At 37.3% G+C, this 23,428-nt stretch overlaps 1 protein-coding gene across 1 annotated transcript in view; it reads left to right on the top strand.

Moving 5' to 3' along the window:
• The first annotated feature begins 7,691 nt into the window (after positions 1–7,691).
• The window catches only part of LOC129765179 (muscarinic acetylcholine receptor gar-2), a 169,850-nt gene continuing 154,113 nt past the window's right edge, over positions 7,692–23,428 (top strand). The window contains exon 1 of the mRNA XM_055765134.1: positions 7,692–8,565. The gene's annotated coding sequence lies outside the window, so the exon portion shown is untranslated. The remainder of the gene's footprint in view (positions 8,566–23,428) is intronic.

Below are 23,428 nucleotides of genomic sequence, written 5' to 3'. Positions count from 1 at the left end.
TCTCGCAATTTAGCACAACAAAAACACTCATATAGAATCAACATTGATTGATTGCGATATCCTGGCGCATACTCGTTCCCCCAGCGCCCCTTAATGATTTCGGGAGCGTGAATCTGCACAAATCACCCTGATAAGAGAAAAAAAGGGGAAAATATGCGAAGAAATCTTCAGTCCTTCTGTTGAAATAGGCTCGCAATATTATTCAATCATAATAGAAACGAGCTAGAATTCTGTTGGGCAAACAATAGGCTGCCTGATGAGAATTTAATAGAACTAATTTTGGGGTATCAGTGAGAGTGAATCTCTGCCGGTTTCGACGAATCTCCACGACGAATTATTCATAGAATTGACACAGTCGAATGTGAAACTCAATCACACCCTGTCAGAGTATTGATTCGATGCTTTTATCATATTGTTCCTTCAATTTGTTAATATAAAATCCTTAGATAAAATTATTGTTGATTAGATTGTTGATTAGATTGCAACCAAACTTTTTTTTTGTAACTTGTAACTTTTGTCTTGTTTAAAAGGATTCTAATCGATGAAATCATTCAATGTTTTAATATTTATGGTTACCTTGGAACACCCGGAGGAAATGCATAAAACAAAATATTATTTGTGGTCACGCCGTGTATAATGAGCTTTTTCTCATTTCATTGCGCCAAACGCATAAACGACGATCATTTACACTAATGAAGCGAACTTTATAATCAACACACTGTAACATATGCAAGCTTTGACAGCTGACACATCGCAGACATTGTCAGTGGTTACGGCGGTCATAAAGTGATAAAGTTTTGTGTTATTTTGTTTCTGTTTGAAGTCGCGGCTGTTCCGAAGATGATTTGGAAGCATTGAGGTGCTTTTATTTTTCTGCAGAATAGCGACTATTTTGACAGGTGAGTGTTGTTTGTGGCGCTATCAGTTGTTGATAATCGACCCAATTTCGAGTGGGTAATTGAGAGAATCCGCACTTTGTACTCTGCCCGTTTATATACGGTGCGTACCATTGAAAAGATGACATTGTCGTCTTGAAAAATCTGAGCCCATAACATTTTTTCAGGAGATAGTTGTCATGTTGTCAGATCCCGAAAAGAGGAGCGATAATAAAGCGAGTCTTGGAACTTTGCAGGTTTGCAGGTAATTTGAAATCTTCATGACGATTTCTTCCCAGGCTAGGGAAACTGACTTTCAGTGGCTCAGATTTTTGGCGCAAGCTCAAGCAATAACTACAATATTCACCGTCAAACGCTCTGGTCGAGCAATCTGAGACTTTCATGCCAATTTTTTCTCCGATAGTAGTGAGACAAATAGTAACATGCGAATAGAGAATGTTAACCTTACAGTGTGTCACCATGAAAGTGATACACTTCGTTAATTCCATAAAAACAAAACGGATAAACATTTCTCCTCTAGTTCTTCTTTATTACCATGATGATGTGGAAAAGTTACTGTGAAATTAGTTCGGTTCAAGTCTTTCGCCTTTGTAGGGGAAGAGTGGTAAAGACGGACACCTTAAATAAATGTTGATTTCTTTTCGAGAATTTCACAAAAAATATTTATAGCTATCTCGCCACAAATTGGTAGTCTAGTTCTCTTATTATAATAACATTTTTGTTTTTGAAGCGGAAATTTCGAAAAATGAATGTGTCCGGCATCTTTGAAAAAATAAAAATAAATCGGGAAAGATGGACACCTGGGGTGGAAATGATGGATACTAATTGAAAATACAAGTTTATGTCCTCGATATGTTCTGGATGTCTTCATAAAGACCTTAAAAATGATCGAACAAAAAGCTTGACTAAAATAATCTAGAAGGGCTTGTATTTTTTCTCATTTTTTCGTGTCCAAAATAGCTTCCGGCATTCGGAATAAAAAATCGAATTACGTTTTAAAAGCCGCTGATTCATTCTCGATATCTGTTTTTTTTATATCTGTATTATAGTGACTTTCAACTCATTTGGCTGGCTCGTCACTTTTACTTTTTGAACTCGTGACCTTCAGCGTAAGAGGCATGGATATTACCACTAATGATATCTGGTTGCTATTGCAAACGTAGTTGGCAAGTTGATTAGTCTTCTTATTTCATCAAAATCTTTGGAGTAAAAATGAGATAAATTTAAAGCTGATTCGATATATTTACTTTCTTACTTACTTTCTGCAGACGAAAATTTACATCGAGTTGCTATTTGTAGATTTTTTACTTTTTTTACTTTTTTGTTTTTCCTATTAAAATGCGCTAAATTCTGTTAAAGCAGAACCTTTATTTTTCAAATAATTCCTTGGCACAATGTAGCAAATGGTCTTCGTTGACGTGTTTGTGTGGTGCGGACTGAATGGACTCCATGTAACGTGACATTTATGTGCATTAGTACGAATTATTCCCCTTCTTTCGATTTGATTTCATGATGAGTAGTAAATTGAACACATCTGAAAATCAATAACCGTTCTGAATCATATTTCGGACGCTTAAGTTATATGATGCATATGATTGGTTGATATTTTTAATAAATTAGTTCAATATGCTTTTAAGCTTTCTACTTTGCTACCTATTTGATTGAAAACATAAAAAAAATCATCTAATAGAATAATTTTCAAATGAAGCGAATAAGAATCAAACTTCGGACACTAAATCAAATTTCGGACAGATTGAATTCAAATTTCGGACAGATTGAATTCAAATTTCGGATACTTTATTTTGTAATTTTTTGGACAAAAAATTACATTACACTTGAATATATTTTATAGACAACTGCGAAACACTTACTAAGCAATCATAGTAAACTGTTAACGATGATGAGAACTGATGAAACACGGGAGAAATTTAAATATTTATGAACGGGTAAATTCTACGTGCTCACGCTAAGCAAACGTCAAACACAAACGATAATGAGTAGTGTTGTTAGATTTCTGCCGATTATGTTATAATTCAAAAGTAGTTCTCATGTGAAATGATAGTGAAACCAAGGGATTACTCTAAAGAAGCAATTGTGATATTAATTAAATAATTAAATAAATAGTTATATCATCAGTGCATTAAGCATTTCAAGATATTAGAACAAAGTGTCCGAAATATGATTCAGAACGGTACTTCCATTCAATCGCAGTCATTACCAAAAAAAGCGAGTTTCAAAAACATACTCTGGAATAAATTACGGTATACGGTATTTTATTATTTATACATAAATTTCTATATTTTCATCGATTTGGCCACTGCATAACAATTTATTTCCATGATGAAAATTATGTATTTTATAAAGCTAACTATTTATTTTTATTTTTCATCGATTTCGCTACTCCATAGTAATTTATTTTTATGATGGCAATCGTATATTTTATGAAACTAAATATCGAACTGATTGGTCAATTGATTCATGCAGTATCTGCTCGCACAATTGTTAGTTCAGAAAGAATATGGGCAAAGAAGCAAAATAACAACCATACGAATTATATCAGCAGCAGCAGTAGCAGTTACAAAAGAACTGATCGTCCGATTTGAGCTGATTATGTTGTGTTTGTTTCTGCTCATGAGAGGTTTATGCGGATAGAAAAATTGGAAAAGTGAAGAACATCGGACCGTGAAATCATAGTAGGCGTTTTTTATATATCCATCAGTCTGCTGAACTGGTTCGTCTCTGTGTAGTCTTAAAAATATGCTTTGAAAGAGACTACAGTAAAACCTGTTTTTGTGCGGTTTTCATTGTGCGAATTTTTTTGTTCGATTTTCTGTTCTTGTGCGGTATGGAAGTATGGTTTTGGGTGCCAAAAAATAGTTATCTCAATTTTTCATTCGGAACCTGCTACGAAATGTTGATGTGCACGATAATATACTCTATGCAAAATATTTGCTCATTCGGACTTCATTTACTGGTGTCGCGTCGCAGACGTTAAAATTAGAGTTTTTTTGAAAAACGAAAAATCACCGAAAATCGTGGTTTTAAAAAAAATGTTTTTGTGTCAAATGTCTTAAAATAGCATTACTCGTCGAGATTTACAGTTACATCAAAATTTTTTTTGTCAAATTTTGTGTTTGTTTTTTTTTGTACTTGGTGGTTTATCCGCCTGAAAAATGGATGTTTGAAAAAAATTTTTTTTGGGATAACTGTAGATCTCAACGTGTCATGCAATTGTAAGACGTTTGGCATCAGGAATTTTTTTTCGAAAACCTCGATTTCCTTTCTCCCCCTTTGGGTGATTTTTCGATTTTCAAAAAACTCAAACTTTGACCGCTTTGCGCCACTCTCCCTTAAGTCCGATTGAGCTGAAATTCGGCATAGGGTGTTTTTTCGAGGTGGTAAACATTTTGTATAAGGTAACTTTTTGAAATTTTAGGGTCGATTTTTTCCCATACATTCATTGGCACCCTAGCACCCTATCGCGCAGCAGTCTTTCTAGGACTTTCGCCAAACAGTACAGTATCGAGATTGGACGGTAGTTTTCCACACTGTGAATGTTTCCAGTTTTGGAGATCGGGGTTATAGATGCTAGCTTCCATGACTCAGGAAAGACACCGTCTAGAAGCGATCGATTGAAGATAGGCTTCACGGGGGTGGCCAATGATGCTGAACAATTCCTAATGAAGCCAGGTGGAATTTGATCTGGATCAGGATCTTTCGAGGCGTCAACGGAACAGAGGACTTTGAGAATATCGTCGTGGCTGAAAGTGACTTGCTGCAGACAAATATCGGAACTAGGCATGTTATCGATGTATTGCTGTGGAGTTGGAGCCTGATCGACTCCGGAAAGGTTCAGAAGAATTCCGCGAAGAGGTTTGCAGCGTCAGAGGAGATTTAACTAAAGTATGTAACGTCCATTGCGGAGTGAGTAACGAATACAAGCTGACCCTTTCCGAGTATTTACGAAATTTCAGAAAGTTGATGGATTTTTCTTGAAACAGCTCTGCATATTGTCAATGTACTGTCGAAAGCGAATTTCATGTGAACCACTATAGAGGTACGGTTGGGTGAAATTTAGGGAAGGCTTACATCTTTTAACAGGAACGGTATCATGAATCATGAGGGTCGATCAAGACCGTGAAAGTCGTACAATATAATAATTAACAAATTTCTCGAAATAGAAATTCTTGTGTGTGTGTGGAATGTGTGGAAGATTTAGGTTTATATAAAGGGTGTGTCACATCAAATTGCATCACGGAAAAAACGCTGTAGAAATTTAATTTTTAGGAATTATATCTTCAGCTTTCGCTTATAATCAGATAAGAGTGTATAGATCACGTTCGCCTTGCTTCACTGTCAATTTTTCGTAAATTTGGAAAAATGTCGTCGAACGAAAAAGAGCGTCGTGAATTAATCCTGTGCACTCATTTCGAGAATCTGGAGTTGTCACATCGGGACATCGGTAAGATGCTGGGAATCGTCCAATCCACGGTCAGCAGAGTACTAAAACGATACTTCGAGAACCTAACCATCGACCGGAAGGTGAAGAACGGCAAAAATGGATGCTCCGTCAGTGAAAAAGATCACAAGCGCGTAGTTAAGCATTTTAGACGTGATCCGAGAAGTTCGGTCCGGGATGTCGCTAATAAGCTGAATTTGTCAAGTTTATTCGTCCAGCGGACCAAGCAGCGGGAGGGCCTGCGTACATACAAGGTTCAGGAGGCTCCTAACCGCGACAAAAGGCAAAACATGGTGGGGAAGACGCGAGCCCGGAAGCTGTACACCGAAATGCTGACGAAGCCGCATTGCCTGGTAATGGACGACGAAACCTACGTCAAAGCGGACTTTCGTCAGCTGCCGGGCCTGTTGTTCTTCTCCGCAGAGGACAAATTCAGCGTTCCGGAGGAGATTCGCAAGCAGAAACTATCCAAGTTTGCCAAAAAGTACATGGTGTGGCAAGCGATCTGCTCTTGCGGAAAGCGGAGCGCCCCCTTCGTGATGACCGGCACGGTAAACGGGCAGGTTTACCTTAAGGAGTGCCTACAGAAGCGCTTACTACCACTATTGAAGCAGCACGAGGGCCCGACCATCTTCTGGCCGGATCTCGCTTCGTGCCACTATTCAAAGGACGTGTTGGAGTGGTACGAAGCCAACGGGGTCACCTTCGTGCCAAAGGAAATGAACCCGCCCAACGCGCCGGGGCTTCGCCCAATAGAGAAATATTGGGCGATTATGAAGCAGGCCCTCCGGAAGAACCCAAAATTTGTCAAATCGGAAGCGGACTTCAAGAGAAAATGGATTTCTGTTAAAAAAAAAACTACAACCTGACGTTGTAAAGAACCTTATGGACGGGGTAAAGAGGAAGGTGCGAGCATACGGGCTTGGGCTCGAAGTACGTTACTGACCAATACAACGCAATATCCTGATTTGTCACCTGCTTGATTCCATTGTAATTTTCATATGAAAGATGTCAAACGCTGGCTTTATCGGTTACAAGTAAATTATAAAAATGTGTTTTGCAATCGAAACAAACACAGCTGATTCACGGAGTACGGCAGCGTTCGCATCGTATCACTTTCATGGTTGCACCCTGTACATACCCGCATCTCGTTCAAAAGCTCGCAGAAATATTTGTAGAAGAGACTGGGATGAGAGGAGCACAGTTGTGGTTCAATTGGAATGACTCTATGTCGAAAAATTCCCACAGCATACGATTAGACGACGGAGTGCTTAAAATACTTAGCAATTCGGATATCACGGCGCGGAATGAATCGAGGTATTTTCGTCAACAGGGCTGCGAGTATTTTGGACAATCCAAAGCGATATGTTTACAAACACATCTCCCCCAAACGGTATTTCTCCATTCTCCACGAAGAGGTCGTTGCTCGCAACTGGCTGATGAATGGTTCCGAACAATGAGCCAATTGATGAACAACAACTAGATGACAAGTCGCAGCGAACGTAAATCATGAACGCGCCTCTTGAATCTGATTGTGGAGGAATTACGACGGGGGAATCGCTCTTAAAGATTGAGTGACTTCCGACATGTCAAACTACGCTTCAAAACTATCATCTTGCGTTCGAGATCATTAGAAATAGTGGCAAAATCCGTCACTCTACGAACTTAGAATAGCGTTGGCAAACCAAATTGATGGAGTTGGAGCGCATAAAAATTCAATTAGTTTTCGATTAGAGTTTTGCTTAACGAATTTGGAGCTGAAACAGGTTGACGAATGGTTGGGATATGCAAGACACTTCATACGTTGGACGCAACATGTTCAGGTTCAGTTCAGGTTAGTATGGAGGTGAATTCGCTCCGATTCAATGAATACCCTCGGCGACCATGTGTTCCGACCTACGTTCGTTTGTGCCAGGTAATAGAACTAATTTGCGAGAATTGATTGAATTAAGAAAAGGCGAGTCGCTTCACGGGGGATAGAACCAGATGATGCCAGTGCACCTCGACACAAGCCGTGTCTAGTTGGAGGAAGATTAACAGCGTGTGCTCCACATTGACGTAACTTGCTCTCGGGCGATACTGCGAGGACATAATAAAGCATCTGATGAGAAGCGGAATGAAAATGAGAGGATTACGATGTTTGAATAATCGTTGCATTCATTGTGCTTGGCAGGATATTCTACAGCCGACTGAAGAGCGAACGGGGACCAAAAATATCCCTTCCCGAGTTATTGCGCAGGCGTTAGAATTAAATTCGTTAGTCAACATCCACCGAACGATAGCAACCATCAGGAAGTCTGATGAAGGACACTTGTAACTCACTGTTGCTCCAACGGTGCTGTTGGTGAGATGTGTCTGTTCTTGCTTGGGAGGGAACGAATTACCGTTGTGAAAAAGTCCTCCTCGTGCTGTTAAAGTTTTCCGCGCGAAAGTCTTCGCGAAGCGCAGTGAGGAAGGATCGCTTCTATCAGTGCGTTGTTTACTGTCACATTTTTCGGTCCAGCTCCAGTTTGTCCTCATAGCTTGAACGGGACGCTAGTACGAAGTGAGATTATCATCATAAATTCATCAGGTGTGCTCCGGGAGGTTTAGTGAGTGACAAGTGGGAAAGCGCGGATTTACAATGGCATACAATCGGCTGCTGGCTGTCGTTCAATCGTTACAAATATCAAATAATTGCATTTGATTGCATAACTTGCAAAGTGCATCGGAACCATCAATCATTTTATTTCGAATAAACGAATCGTGAAAATTGTGGGGTCTTCCATTGGCCGTTTTTGAGTGAGGTGAATTAGTGTGCATTGATGCAAAATAATTGAACGTTAGTCCCAATTGTGATGCAATGCAATTAAGTTGTTACACCTTGGATGTCGTCGATAGCAATCAACGACTTTGCTGTTCTTGATTGACATGAGAAAAGACCAGGGTAAGATTTGTTTTCCTGGAAGCACAACTTTCCTAGTACATATGAATGAAGAAAAGTTTTCGTAAGAGGTGTAAAAGTTTTGCGCGGGGCCAAGAAGCCAAGTGTTCGAACACCAACAAGTTGATTAAATTGTAGCACACTTGAAAACGCTGCAGCGAAGAAAAAAGAAAAACGCGTGGAAAACTGCTTCCCAACGGTACAATAGGCTGCCACTTCGTTCAATAGTGACCATTCGAACACGGGGGATAAGATTGCCGGTGGCAAAGGCGAATTCATTGCGACAAGTAAGTTGCCCGTTTTGTGGTTTATTTTCTAAATGCTAAAAAAGCTTTTGTGGATCGTACTAATCCTTGCGGTTTCGGCGGTTGCTCCGTAGGAATCTAAGATAATATGGCGAAACAAATCTCGGTGTCATTCCAAAGGACAGGCAGGCAGTAAAAGTTAAGCGATACTTTTCGATGCTCTTCCAATGGGGAGAAACGTTTGAAGTCGTTTGAGTTTTCGCGGTTGCGGTTTAGACTAATACCTTTCTTCAAGTCTAATGTTTCGTTGTTTTTATGGCAGTGAATGGAATTAGCAGCAGGAGCAGGTGATGGGTGGAGCGGCAGTTTGACTCTTGAAAGACATTATTTCGATGATTCGGTCGTTTAACGGGTGGAAATGAAATACATTTGAATGGTAATTCCCTAGCTGCGTTTGCGAGTTTCTGTTGCACATTCCCACAAGCAATGTTGTGGTAATTGTATTGTTTATTATTCTATGGCCTGGACGTGAACAATTATTTTTATGATTCAGAATATATATTAGTAGCGAAGTGTTGTTTGTGGTGCTTTAATTAAAATGGAATATAATTTCTAGTAATATGTTTTGCTATATTGTTTCTGATTTGTTGTGCAATTTCTATTTTTTTTATTATGTGAAGTTGTAAATTAAACATAATAATTCCGATTGTGCCGGACAACTTTTGATATGATGATCACGTTAAAAAAGAGCTCCGCTTTGTTAAACATATGGGAATTGTATTACGAATAGCTCCTAGTGAATTTTATTACGTGTCTAAGCATGTCTTTGCGGATTTGTTTTGATAAAAATGGCTTTCGTTTGAAATATTAAGCTTAGTAGTAGCAGTACCTTGTTCGAAAAATGCTCCATCGGAAGCCACAACCTTGGCCAATCTTCCAGGAAATACGCGGATTATACGCGGGTAAAAGAATGGTTGTTTTCAAGTGATTCAACCTTTTTCGGATTTCTTCATAAACTCGGAATCGCCCTTCAGAAAAAACCGACGCCGTGAACCGAAACAAATAGTAATCTGAGGAAGCAATGTTTGGGGAATATAGAACTACCCAGTTTAACCTTTCAGATAATTTTCGACTGATTCATGAACATGGGCTCTGGCGTTCTTCTGCTGTTAAAATATGTAATCGTGTCTATTCTCCTATTCCGATCGTTTTTCCTTCAATGTTCTGCTCAAACGTTTTAATTACAACCGGCATCATTTACCAGTGATCATTTGAAGCTTCAACAAGTCATCGTTCACTATTCTTTAACCATTTGTAAGGCCGTGACAACTATAATGCCACCACCAAAAATTATTTTTTCGCTGCACTTGGAATATTATTTCAATGTTTTACTAAACTAAAAACTCTAATTTTTTTGGGCTGCTAAAAATGTTTGATTTTAATTTGGGAGACGTTTTTGTGTAGCAAAACCACAATTTTAGGAGGTCGGCGAAAATTCGGTTTGAATTCATTGAAAATGCAACAAGTTGATAAGTTTTTTACTGTAAACATACTATTTAGGATCTACTAGGTACGATCATGCAGCTTTTTTTTTTTATTAAACTAAATGGTGTTTATGAAAAAATCAAAATTTTATTTTTCCTTTGAAACTCTATATAAAAAACAGGTTTTTTCGCTGCACTAGAAATATTGTTTTGATTTTTGCATAACCAAAGGTACAATAAAGTGAATTTACAAGACAGTGTTTTTGGGGTTAACGGGCAGTGGCATCTACATTGCCACCAAGTTGAAATTTTTTCAATGATAAATATGTGTTAATCCTCATGTAAGGATGATGTTCTCTGGAGTTTGAGACGATTCGTTGTCTAGTTAACGTCCTTTAAATGGTTTAAAAATAAAACATAAAATTTCCAACAAGTTTTCCATACATCGGACGATGGGCACATTTACACAGAAAAAGTTTTTCGAACAACAACTTTTCAATTTTTTTCTTTGAAAAAATACTATTAATTTTTAGTTCGTAAAATTTTGATGTTTAAATTATCGCAATTTACATGCTCTGCTAACTTTTCTCTATTTGGAAACATGTCAAGAACATGTCAAACGTGAGAATTCACACACAAAAATGTTACGAGCAAAACATTATTTTTTTCAGGAGTCTTCATACAAAAATGACTTATATTCAACTGCTACTGAATCGATCAATCTTGCTACGAACCTACAGAATCATACTATTTATAGTAATATCTACGACCATCTTCCTATTATGTCGTCTCTTCCCTTTGATAATGTGCCTTAGATAATGTGAAGAGTCAATAGAAATTGAGGATGAAGATCGTCGATCGCGCCAAACTCGAAAATCTGTTTTCACTTTTTTGAATGGTTTTGATGCGACTGATGACGTTGATGTTACTTTAGATACTCTCATCTCCAATTATAATAACATGTTAATTGAGTGTACCAGAACATTCACTAAACTGTCAATCTGAAAAATGGGCACTGTCCATGGAAGATTTACAATCATTGGAAGTTGATACAAATTAAAAACATCTATCTCAAAAAAGCGAAACTCAAACGCAATGATGTATTAAGGAACATTTCCATGTTTATGTATCAAAAAAAGTCAAAACTTTAAAGATGCAATGTAAAAGAGAACAGTATGAAAATATACCCAATACCTCTAGGAAGCAAATTAAATTGAGAATTGAGCGAAGCATTAGTTTCGGATAACCAGAAGGGCTGGAATCGCGTACGCACAACTTTTTTTCTAACCCTCTCACTTCTTCAGCTCTTAACTATTCTAGTTATGAATATTTTTTCTTCATTCAAATTTTGTTTTATTAAAGAAGATAGATGAGCATATAATGATATAATACATAGTAAAAATATTCCTTGTTTTATTTTTACGGAGCTCGAAAAAACGTCCGAAATTTGTGTCTCTGCACTAGAATACCCCCTTAATACTTACGATTATTTAAAATCTGTCAAAAGTATAAGTAGCTCTATATTTCTGAGGCCCGCTAGCGTTAACGAAGAAAAAATCTTGATAAGTCATTTGAACTCTAAGAAAAGTTAAGTTCACGATAATTTTCCTGCAGAAAAAAAAATATCGCCAAAGTTTCGTCAGTGTTCAAATCTGGGGACACTTGTGATCCTTCGAATTATCGACCTATTTCTACATTATCGGTCCTTAATGAAATTTTGAAAAAAAAATTAACTAGCCGACTTGTCAACTCTTTGTCTGCCAACAATGCTTTGTATAAATACCAGTACGGTTTCCGGGAAGGCTGTGGTATATTGACTGCTATCACTGAGCTCGTTGATGAATTGATATGTGAAATTGATCAAAAGAACATCGTTGAAGGCTTATTCAGCGTTGAAGGCCAGCGGCCTTCCGGCAGAAATTGTTGGAGTAGATCTTACGATTCAGGTTTGCCCAGAAATTCTCGATGGAACGCAGCTGGGGGACGTTCGGCGAGTACGCTGACTTAGGTACCACATCGATATCCAACTGCTCCAGCTCCTCTAACGATCGCTTCGAGTAGTAGGCCGACGCCAGATCCCACCAGGACACCGCGTCTTTGCCCTTATGGTATTTCTCGATGAACAACGCAACTTCTGGCAGGCACTTCGTACCAGTATCAGGGCCGCTCAGGGTCGTCGACCGTCCGGAAGCGGGCTTTCATACGATGTTCTGATTGTTGTACAATAGTGCCAAGATGTTGTAGATGTCGGAACGAGTGTTTCCGACGTCCACAAAGTGCCGCACGATGTCCGTTTGCACACTTCTGAACGGAGTAGCTTCACTGTTTCCGTCATTACGGTTAGAGTTCGACTGATACAGCTGTCATTTTTTTTCTGCTGACTCATGGGTTACTATGATTGATGCTGCATGGGTAGTTTCGTCAGTGAGTGTGAAGGTAAACCCATGAAAAATCGGCAATTTTTGTCCATTTTTTTAATTTAAACGTTAGCTTGCGACCAATCGATAGGAGTTCCCCAGGGAAGTAACTTAGGTCCTTTGCGTTTTTTTAAATTTTGAACAATGACCTAGTAAACCTAAAACTTCATGGTACACCAAAACTATTTACGGATGATTCTAATCCGTCGTAATACTCAATCCATAGTAGCTGACGAAGCAGATTTAGCGTCACTAATTGAATACTTCAACGGTAATCATCTCACTGTACGTTGTTTCGTGCCCAAAGAAGCGTTGTTGCGTTTTTATCATTCCATTCTCCAATATCTAATAATTGTCCCGGAGCATGCTGCTAAATCGAAACTTAAAAAACCCAAACATTGCAGAGTAGATTTGTAAAAATAATCTAAGATCTACATTTCCTACATCCGCCAGATACGCTTTATACCAGTATACACCACAGAATCATTCCTATTTGAGGCTTGTGTGATTCACAAACAATCATGTTTGTACATAACACCTTACACAATAGCAAATTTTACCACAACATAAACTTTTCGACTCGAGTTAACTATCACAATACCAGAAATGCTAATGAGTCATTGAGAACAGAGCATACACGAACTTGGGTCTTACACGTATTATAAACTACGGTCCATCAAAGTTTAATATACTCTCTAACGACCTGAAGGCAACAATAACAATATATAAACAGGAATGTAGTTTTGTTTTTTTTAAATATTTTTTTCTCCTATGTTGTTTCTCCTACGTTGCACAGCAATTAAAAATAATAAGTGTTGTTTTTGTTGGAAAACTGTAACGTTATCATTGTTATGTTTTGTTTTGTATTGTTTTCGTGAATCCCTTGAAAGGCACTATGTTCTACTGGAATTTCACTGTTTCTTTGTCTATAGTTATACTCTCCGCGTTTTTGATGATAATGATAATGATTTAATGATAGCTCTTCTGAGCCCATTGGTGTGGGGGTCAGTAGAGGGTATTGAAAAAAAACAAAAATTGAATCAGCAGCGAGAGCTGTGGGGTTCAATAAGCCATCAGTGAACAACTTTTTGTTGCAGTTGAAATACATAATTTTGTTTGCTTTTTTATCATTCAAAATCTGAGTAATCTTTGAAATTATTGTAGCAAGTTTTCATACGTTTCTTTGAAAGTGTCGGTTTTACCCGACAGGGTGGCGACCTCATCCGCATCTAAGCATCTAATTTCATCTAAGAACATCAATTTTTGTATTCTATCAAAATTAGAGTTCTACTCAAAAAATAAACAACATCTACTGTAGAATGGTTCATGAATAGAGGTGCTGTAACGAGTTGAAGTCGAAGAAACATGGGAGGTCTTGGAAATATGTGGAAATCCCTAGGATGTCGGTTTTACCCTGATTTCCTCTATACTGATTCTAGCCTGATTGAATAGGCTCACAAGGATAAATCCTGGCGACCTGCTGTGTGAAGTAACAGACACACAATTACCATTTGTAATTGTTTCCCTACTACAATTTACTACATAATGAGAGTCCACGTAATCCAGCAGTCTCGCGTTCATTATCACGAATTCCTGTGGGGTAATGAAATCCGCAGCCAATCTTTACCTTCATTTCCGCAACATCAATCTGCGGGCTTCCGTCAATCATCCGGGGACAAATCGATACTATACGGGGCACTGAACAAGGTTCAACGTGGCTACTGCAAACATGACCGGAGCAATACCACTCATCAGAGGATGCAATGCATACCATAAATTTTGAATGATTTCGCTTTATTGCCCCAATTGCTCAGAAAAGCGTGTAATGATGTGTCAGCGATTGTTGGATCATATGTATCTCTCTTCTCGCTTACATGACTACCCCCAAAATTGGAGTTCACACGAATCTGCGTTACCTCTTTCGGGGAATTCTTTGCTGAATGACAGATGATAAAGTACCAAAAAGCCCAAATGTTAATGAGAGTGTTCTCGTTCGGGTCGCAAGGTTTTGTTGTCGGGCACTATCTCTACCCATAAGTGAATAGATCAGTGGTGGAAATGGCCAAACGACGAGATAATTGCATTTGGGCGGAAGTTTCCCACCTTCAGCGGGGCGTTTCATTTCGTTTCGTCCCTATCCGAATGGAGGTTAACAAAGCAAAGGTGAACAAGATGAATATTTTTCGGAGCTCATGGAAAATGCTAATGCGGGAAACGAAACTGAGCAATCATTTATTACCATTCAAATATCAGTCGAATTTCAACCAGCAGCGAAGTGAGCATGAATGCAACAGTGAATACACTTATACTTCACGCTTTAAATTTGAAATTGGGTTTTTGCAGAGTCTATGAATCGAAGCGGATCCTGAGGTATGATTAATGAGGCTATGCAATAATGTTGCATTGTCAATGATATACTGCTAATGTGTGTTCGTATAGAGTTTTTTTTTTACTAAATAACTCATAATATTTGTCCAGAACTCCACTAAATTCAAAAATAAGATGAATTTCTTCGCGTGGTATATTTCTGAATTCAAAGAACAAGAATAAATTGAAAGATAAAACAACGAAGCAGATTCAATGCTAATACCGATTGATTTTATCCCATCCCAATCAGTGCCAAGCCCGTGTTGGTTTCTCTTGAAGATAAACAGGATGGCTCCCTAATATAACTTGTTCCACATTTTTCACGGCGTGTAATCCTTTCTTCGTTGAAGCGTAACAATTAAATCGTTAGTCAGCGAACGAAATCAAGCTTCGGTGGGACACATTCTTCGAAATTTTTCTCTCCTTTTCAATACTATTTCAGGAATCGAGAAGCGTTTCCTCTAGAAACGATTTGTGAAAGAACAAATCGAAATGAAACAGACTTTTTTTGAGGAATTCTTTCCATTTGATTCGGTTCGTTTATCGACAGAAAATAACTGACGAAAAACTCTTCTCAACAAGCAGTAACTATTACGGTCACGATTAAGCCAAAAAAAAAAATAGCAATCCTGAACAAACCGTAAAACCCGAGAACAGTTTGTTGTGGACTAAACTGCCGGTTGGGCATGACGCTAAAGGGTACCCTGAAAACCACAATTCTACGTCGGTGGAGATTTATGGTGGGCGAGAACAAATATTGACAGTGATAATCTTTTTGCCAACTGTTTCTGAGAGATGGGATATATAACGCGAGCGGTCCAGTCAACATGGTTATTTATTTCGGTCGTAGTCCAGTCGCAAATGGATCGGCAGGTTTCTCTCGGAGCGTAATTACGGCGCTGGTAAACAGACTAGATTTAGTGGAATGGCGTTGAGGAACAATTTATGTTGTCCGCTATGTGTTCTGGTGAAATTTTTGCATTGTAAATGGTGGTGAGCAGTATCGAGCATCGCTGCCATACAAATTGTGATCGTTTGTTGTGTTCTGTAGAAACAGCAATGGCTTTTCTGAAGAACTCAAACTTTTTGAATTGCGCAAAGGCCTTCTCTCTGACGAAAATCGATACACACTCGCTTTAGTTTTAACGTCCGGAAGCAAAGAAATAAGGACTCTATGGTGGATTACCTATTAATTCGAGTGCCCAAATAGTTGATCCTCAAATAAGTTGTGTGAAAACTGCAATATATCTGATGTTGAATTTGGTACATTTATACACTATCCTTGTTTGCATAGGAGACGTAATAGCCAACACCATTAGTGTTGGGAAAACGCATTTTTGTTGTTTTTTTACCTACAAGCATAACCATGTAAAATTCCAATGGAATGATCTGTCCAATTGAAGGATATTATCGGCAAAAAGAGAGCCTACGAGATTTTGCTAATTAAAACATATTTTTTTCCATTTGAAAAACTCTTGCGTCTATTTATGCGGACAATCAATCGTTTCAATGAACATTTGTTCGTATAGCTAGACGTAACCACCAGGTTGCTCTGTTTGTAGTGTTAGCATTTACCTCTCCGCTAATAATAGCGAAAGTTGGAAGCTCTACTAAATTGAGATTAAAATGTTTGTTTGTGTGTACAAGAGGTGAGACAGTGAGAGAAAAAAAACTCAGCTTCACTCTCAGTGTACAGAACACTGCCTTTGCCGTCGTATTCAATTCGGACCCGGTTTTTGCACTGGTCAAAATTATTTTTACTTAAAAAAGCAGTGATACATAACAAAATGATATACATATATTATTTTGGAAGAAAAAAAAAATAGTACTCATCATATAAGCTGAATTATAAAGAACAAATTCCAACCGTAATTCCGTAATTCCAACTTCATCAACAGAGGTAAGACCTGTGTTTGGTGTTTTTAACGTTGTTGATGCACTTTAAAATCACTTTTTGATATGTTTCACTTCCCCGTTATATATAAATTAGCCAGTTTTTCAGGATTTTTTTTATCACACCTATATTAATATTACTACCAATAAAACTGATTTTGTACCAGTTAGAAATTTTGACTTTTTTTCCGCTGTCACTAAGTGTGACGCGCGCCGAGCGGGGTTTTTCTTTTAAAATAAAATACCACAACCGTCCTGTTCGGTTACTCAATCCAGACTCACCGAATTTATTTAAGTTTTCTTTTCTCATTCCTCAGGATGTGCATCTAACTAAAAAACTAACACTGTCCTATTTGCTATCGCCTCATTTTCATTCCATTATTTTCTATTTTGTTTTCTTACTCTTACTCTTACTTACTCTTTATCGGATTTATCCCTATATTCTAGTTGGAAAAATATCTTATGAAATTTATTTATGGAGGGGCGCTACAGTAAGTAGTATAAGAAGAACAAGATCGATTTCATTGGAAAACTATCAATCCAGCAAGTTGTCCGAATTTTCGTCACATCGAGAGATATCGAGCAATTATCAAAGGCAAACTGAAGAAATGTGATAGAACCAAAAAAAACCAGCTCAAATGGAAAAGTTGTGGAACAGGATAGTAAAAACAGTTATCAGCAGTAATGTGCATAAAATGATGACGAACAATTTTTTATGTTGTGTTCTCTTAAAGTTCACTAAAAAACATACAAAATGACATCCTTCTTTTTTATACATTAGTTCTATGCTGAGAAATGTTCTACTTTATGCGATCAAATTCCAACTAAAACAGGCTTTAAATAGAATTTTACCATAACAATGACTCCCAAATTAATATTGTACATTTTTAGCAGCCCTGATAAAGAATTGTCAGATACCTTTGGAAGTCATTGGTGAAGCGAAATATGTAATAATATTCCAAGTACTGCGAAAAAAAAAAGTTTTCTTTTGTGAGTGGCAATCAGAGTTGTCAACCTACCAATTTTTCCTGGTCATTGTCAGTTTTTTTTAAAGCATGCCAGCATAACAGCCAAAGTAAAAAAATCTCCAGCTTTTTTAAATTTTCACAGTTTTATCTAGCTCTTCTATTTTTACGTCATTTTCAAGTGTTTTACTCCTCCAAATTATACTCTTTTGTGCCCAGACTTGTTTACAACAGAATGTGTTTGCCGTAGTATGACCCTATGTGCATTATATGCATGTAAACACATGCCTCAGAGAATCGAGCAGTTATGTAAGGATATTTACTCCTATCCCAGCAATTATCCGTTAGGAATCAACAAGTTTGTTGAAATTCAAATTTTCTTAGAGTTGAAGTCTTTTAAAATGCTACAATCGTCAGCCACGCGTGTTGAGGAGAGTGTTGTCAAACATCTACACTCTATCCAACTTCTATAAGACCACCCTGATTCTATATCGTTGCAACACAAACAGTTAGAATTTCAACAAGATACATTCATGCATTGTTGAATGCTTAGAATAAAGTATATTTAACATCAATTTCGTTCAAAAGAGTTTTGTTTATTTATTGTGCTAAAATATGATAATTTCAGCTGTCCAGTTTCTACATATAAGACCACTTCAAAATTCATAAGTATTATCAATGAGAAATTCAAAACGATCGGCTGATTTAAATGTTAATAATTAGTAACCTTGCCATTTTGACTAATAACCTTGGAAATTCGAGTTGGAATACTATTTACCAAATTCTGCTGAACGGATTTCTCGATATTTTTCTATTTTTCCGAAATTGCGACCTTGAGCTCTTCAGCCTTGGTGTAAAGTTTTTCTTCAGTGTAGATTCTGCGTATAAGGATCTCCCCTAAGACTTTCAACAGGATTCAAGTCTGGGGAGCGAGCCGGTCAGTCCAAAAAATTAAGATTTTGAACCTTAATCTATTGCTTAGTTTCCTTGCTGATATAAATAGTAGCATTGTTTTGCTGGAATGTAAATTTTTGGTGACGATATCCACGCAGAAACGGTAGGAGAGAGAATTCCAGAACATATATGTAATCCTTGAATGATGTGGAAGCTATTTTGAGCCTTCCGGTTGCACAGAATCCCGCCCAAACCATGCACGAGTCTCCATCAAAATTCCTGTTTCTTTCTCCATGAATGACACCAGTACTCGTTGAAACCATCAGGACCATCCAAATTGAACTTTTTTCGTCAGTGAAGATAATCTATAACTTAAAGAACTTTTCGTTATGGTATATAACAAAATGTATTTTTTGAAAACATTCTTTGTCGTGACATATCTTGCCCCACTGTTGGTTCATGTGAGCTTTGGCAAAACTCAGACGTCTTCCTATGTGAGATGGTGTAAGATGAGGAGTTTTAACCTTTTGAGCCCTCCTTATGTGAGGATTTTTTACCAAAATTTTGTCACCCGAGCAGTTAAGTAGTTGAAATATTGCTTTATTTGCACATGCGATTCTGAGGTATTTGAAGCTGTTCTAGCTAATTCCCGCTCATCCCGGTCGGAGAGCTTCGATTTACGTGGAACTCTCTCCTTCTTACCGTATACTTGAGGATTCGCCAAATAATTGTGCACTACTTGATGGAACCGTCCAATCCGACGAGAAAATTTCTCTGATATCAACATTTTCTTGGTGAAAAAACTTTTCCCTTCGGCATTTGCCAGATTTAGTTGATCAAAACAACTAAAGCAACGGAAATGTGACTGGTCTTATAGAAACTTGACAGTTGAAAATACGAAAACATTCGTTTACGCTCCGCGCTTGCATACACACATATGAAAATCATGTAGTGTATGGTAGTCACCAATACCTACACACTATAATATAAATTGAAGCATTGTTTGTTTACAATGACGCAAAACAGCAAGATCATCACCTGGCCTTATAGAAGTTGAACAGAGTGTATTGGAACGTTACGAACCGTTTCGAATTTATTTTGGTTGTTCAAGTAGATAAGAACAACGTAAGATCTATAACGGGTAATCGTAACGATTATTTATTTAACCCTCTTGTTTTATGCTCTAAGCATGGTGAACAATATTAATGGATTATTTGAAAGCGAAAGTCCGAAACTATTCACCTCGCATTCGAACTTTTCAAGATTATTCAGGACACTTCAGAATTTCTTTGTCTAGGTAGACTATATGAAAAATATAGCCAATCTGAACAACGTACAGTCCGATCAGAAAAATTATGTCAGTTCGGATAACGTTTATGTAGGTACCGCGACAGAAATGTTGACAAATGAATATTTGTCCGTATGTAAAATTTCGGACAGCCCCGTAGCCGATTCGATGAGTTTTTATGTTGTACTCTATTCTGAAACGATTTAATTTCCATGACACTTTGATCATCAACATGACGATAGTTGATTCAACTAATTGATATGAAGAGAAATGAAGCATATGTCAATTGTTTCCCCTCTACTAAGTCCTCCGAATGATTGCGTTCGAAATTATATACAGGATATCGACTGTATTTTACTGACTTCACTGTAAACGTACGCAAGGATGTTTCATTCTTTTGGGGTAAAATTTTGTCACTAAAAAGGAATGACACTAATTGGGCTTTTCTCAAATTGAGAAAAAATACTCCAACATTTCTGACTTTGCCGCATTCCTCAGCAACCATTGAACGAATGTTTCCATAAAACAACTAGCTGACTCGGCAAACGTTGTTCTGCCAGATGAATTATTTCTAGAGAATATTTTTGGGGGTTGAATAAAACATAACCAATGCATTGTGGGCGTGTTTGAATGTTTTAACGTTTCGATTGAAATCAACTGTTGGATTCTTGAATCTGTTCGTTTCAATTAAATCAAATGTGGCAACCTTGCCTTGTCGCAAAATAAACGTCAAAATAATTCATCCGTATTCGTGGAGAAATTTACTTTCAATCAGATTGGCAGACCCGAAAGCAATTTTCGGAATTTGAATGGAATTTACCACTTGATGTCGTTTAAATACATTAAAGACACAGTACTGACCTTAACTTAATTTTTTTTGTCTATAAATTCCCTTGCATTTCCACCAAAACATTATCCATAACATAAAATCATCGTCAGACATAATTTCCGTTCAAGATTTTTCCCTCAATTGTAGAGAATGTGTTGCTTTTTCCCATCGAACGAATATTCGTTAAAAAAATTGTTTTAAAAGCGTGTTTATTACTCCCGAATATCCATTTTGAATTTTTGCTTCACATAAACGGAACACGGAGCTCAATGTTTTCTATATCTCATTGCGTCGCAAGCTTGACATATTTGCACAACTCGATTGGACTTGAGTCCCACGTATTTCAGAATGCAAAATTGCAATCCGTTCGGATAATTTTGACTCTGAAGCTGTTACGGCGTTGCTCATGATAGCGCTTCCCAAGTGAATGTATTCTTCCTAAAGCCACTTATGTTGATTAAGTCGGAGGAATCGCAGTCATTCGCTCTCTACCTTCGCGTACATATCGGCCATAAGTTGTTGGTACAGTTCACGAAATCATATAATGACATCATGCGATAAACATAAAATCCATCGAGCGCATTCCTCTGTTTTATACTTCTGATATAGCTATTCATAAATATTGAGTAATGAGTAATGATGTTCATAATGAATGGAGTACCTGTGGCAGGATCACGTTCTCTAATGTATGTGTAAAATTCATCTTGTTCTTTCAGAACGGTCGGGCATTTTTCGTCAACATTTTTATCTGACTTGCATTGTGGTCACATACATTATAGAGCTTGCCACTCAGGAAACATCAAGGCGTGTAGTTTGGTATATAAATCTGAACAAAGTACTACTAAAAATGATGCAAGTAATACTACGATGAGAAGGCAAACGTTATGAACGTTAGTGTTATTGTTGTTCTTCAATAGCACTAACGTTATGAACAAATAAAAAAACGGCGCATATTTGGCTTAAAACAGATGATTGTGACTAATTTTATGAACAAATGAAAATTTAAAAAAAATACCGCAGGACTTTTTGACAGCCTAATATATATATATATATATATATATATATATATATATATATATATATATATATATATATATATATATATATATATATATATATATATATATATATATATATATATATATATATATATATATATATATATATATATATATATATATAGATATATATATATATATATATATATATATATATATATATTCAAAAAGTCCTGTGGTATTTTTTTAAAATTTTCATTTGTTCATAAAATTAGTTACAATCATCTGTTTTAAGTCAAATATGCGTCGTTTTGTTCGATGACTTGTTCCCAACGAGATGCCAACTTCATAATACCCCTGTTATAGAAGCTCGCTTCCTTATTGGCAAAAAAAAACTCGGATAGCCAATTTTCACAGGCCTCTTTTGTGGCTAACTTCTGACTACCTAGCTCGTTCGCCATGGACAAAAACAGGTGGTACTCACTTGGTGCAAGGTCCGGATTATACGGCGGATGCAAAAGAACCTCCCACCCGAGCTCCCGGAGCTTCTGGCGCGTCACCAAAGAAGTGTGTGGCCTGGCGTTGTCCTGATGGAAGACAATGCGGCCTCTGTTTATCAAAGATGGCCTCTTCTTCATGAGTGCTACCTTCAAGCGGTCCACTTGTTGGCAGTACAGGTCCGAATTGAGCGTTTGGCCATAGGGAAGCAGCTCATAATAGATTATTCCTTGACAATCCCACCAAACACACAGCAGAACCTTCCTGGCCGTTAATGAGGGCTTGGCCACCGTCTGAGCCGCTTCAGCGGGCTTCGACCACGACCGTTTGCGCTTCACGTTGTCGTAAGTGACCCACTTTTCATCGCCAGTCACCATCCGCTTCAGAAACGGGTCGATTTTGTTGCGATTCAGCAGCGATTCACATGCGTCGATACGGTCAAAGATGTTTTTTTGCGTCAACGTGTGTGGCACCCATACATCGAGCTTCTTTGTGAATCCAAGCTTCTTCAAATGGTTAATAACGGTTTGATGACTTATCCCCAGCTCTTGGCCGATGCTACGGCTGCTACTATGCCGGTCTTTCTCGGATAATTCAGCGATTTTGTCGCAATTTTCGACGACAGGCCTTCCGGAGCGTGGCGCATCTTCGACGACCTCTACACCAGAACGAAAACGTTGAAACCATCGTCGTGCGGTGGAAATGGAAACTGTATCGGGTCCATAAACTGCACAAAATTTATTGGAAGCTTGAGATGCATTTTTGCCTTTGTCATAGTAGTACTGTAAAATATGTCGGATTTTCTCTTTATTTTGCTCCATATATAACTATAACTGACGAACGACTTAGCCAAACAAAACACTGTCAAGGACTATATTATAGCGCGCAAAAATACCTTTCTAACAAGCTATAGTATGACTCGATACAATGAATACAACTAGAACTACGCGCTTACAACGACACCTCGCGGAAATACCGCAGGACTTTTTTGACAACCTAATATATAGATATATATATAGATATATATATATATATATATATATATATATATATATATATATATATATATATATATATATATATACATATATATATATATATATATATATATATATATATATATATATATATATATATATATATATATATATATATATATATATATATATATATATATATATATATATATATATATATATATATATATATATATATATATATATATATATATATACGTAAGTATGAATACTACATGCTGATACCGTCACCGTA

Source organism: Toxorhynchites rutilus, chromosome 1 (assembly GCF_029784135.1).
Source record: "Toxorhynchites rutilus septentrionalis strain SRP chromosome 1, ASM2978413v1, whole genome shotgun sequence".
Taxonomy (NCBI): Eukaryota; Metazoa; Arthropoda; class Insecta; order Diptera; family Culicidae; genus Toxorhynchites; species Toxorhynchites rutilus.
Note: the sequence above shows the minus strand (reverse complement) of the source record. Positions and strands in the feature narration are given on the sequence as shown.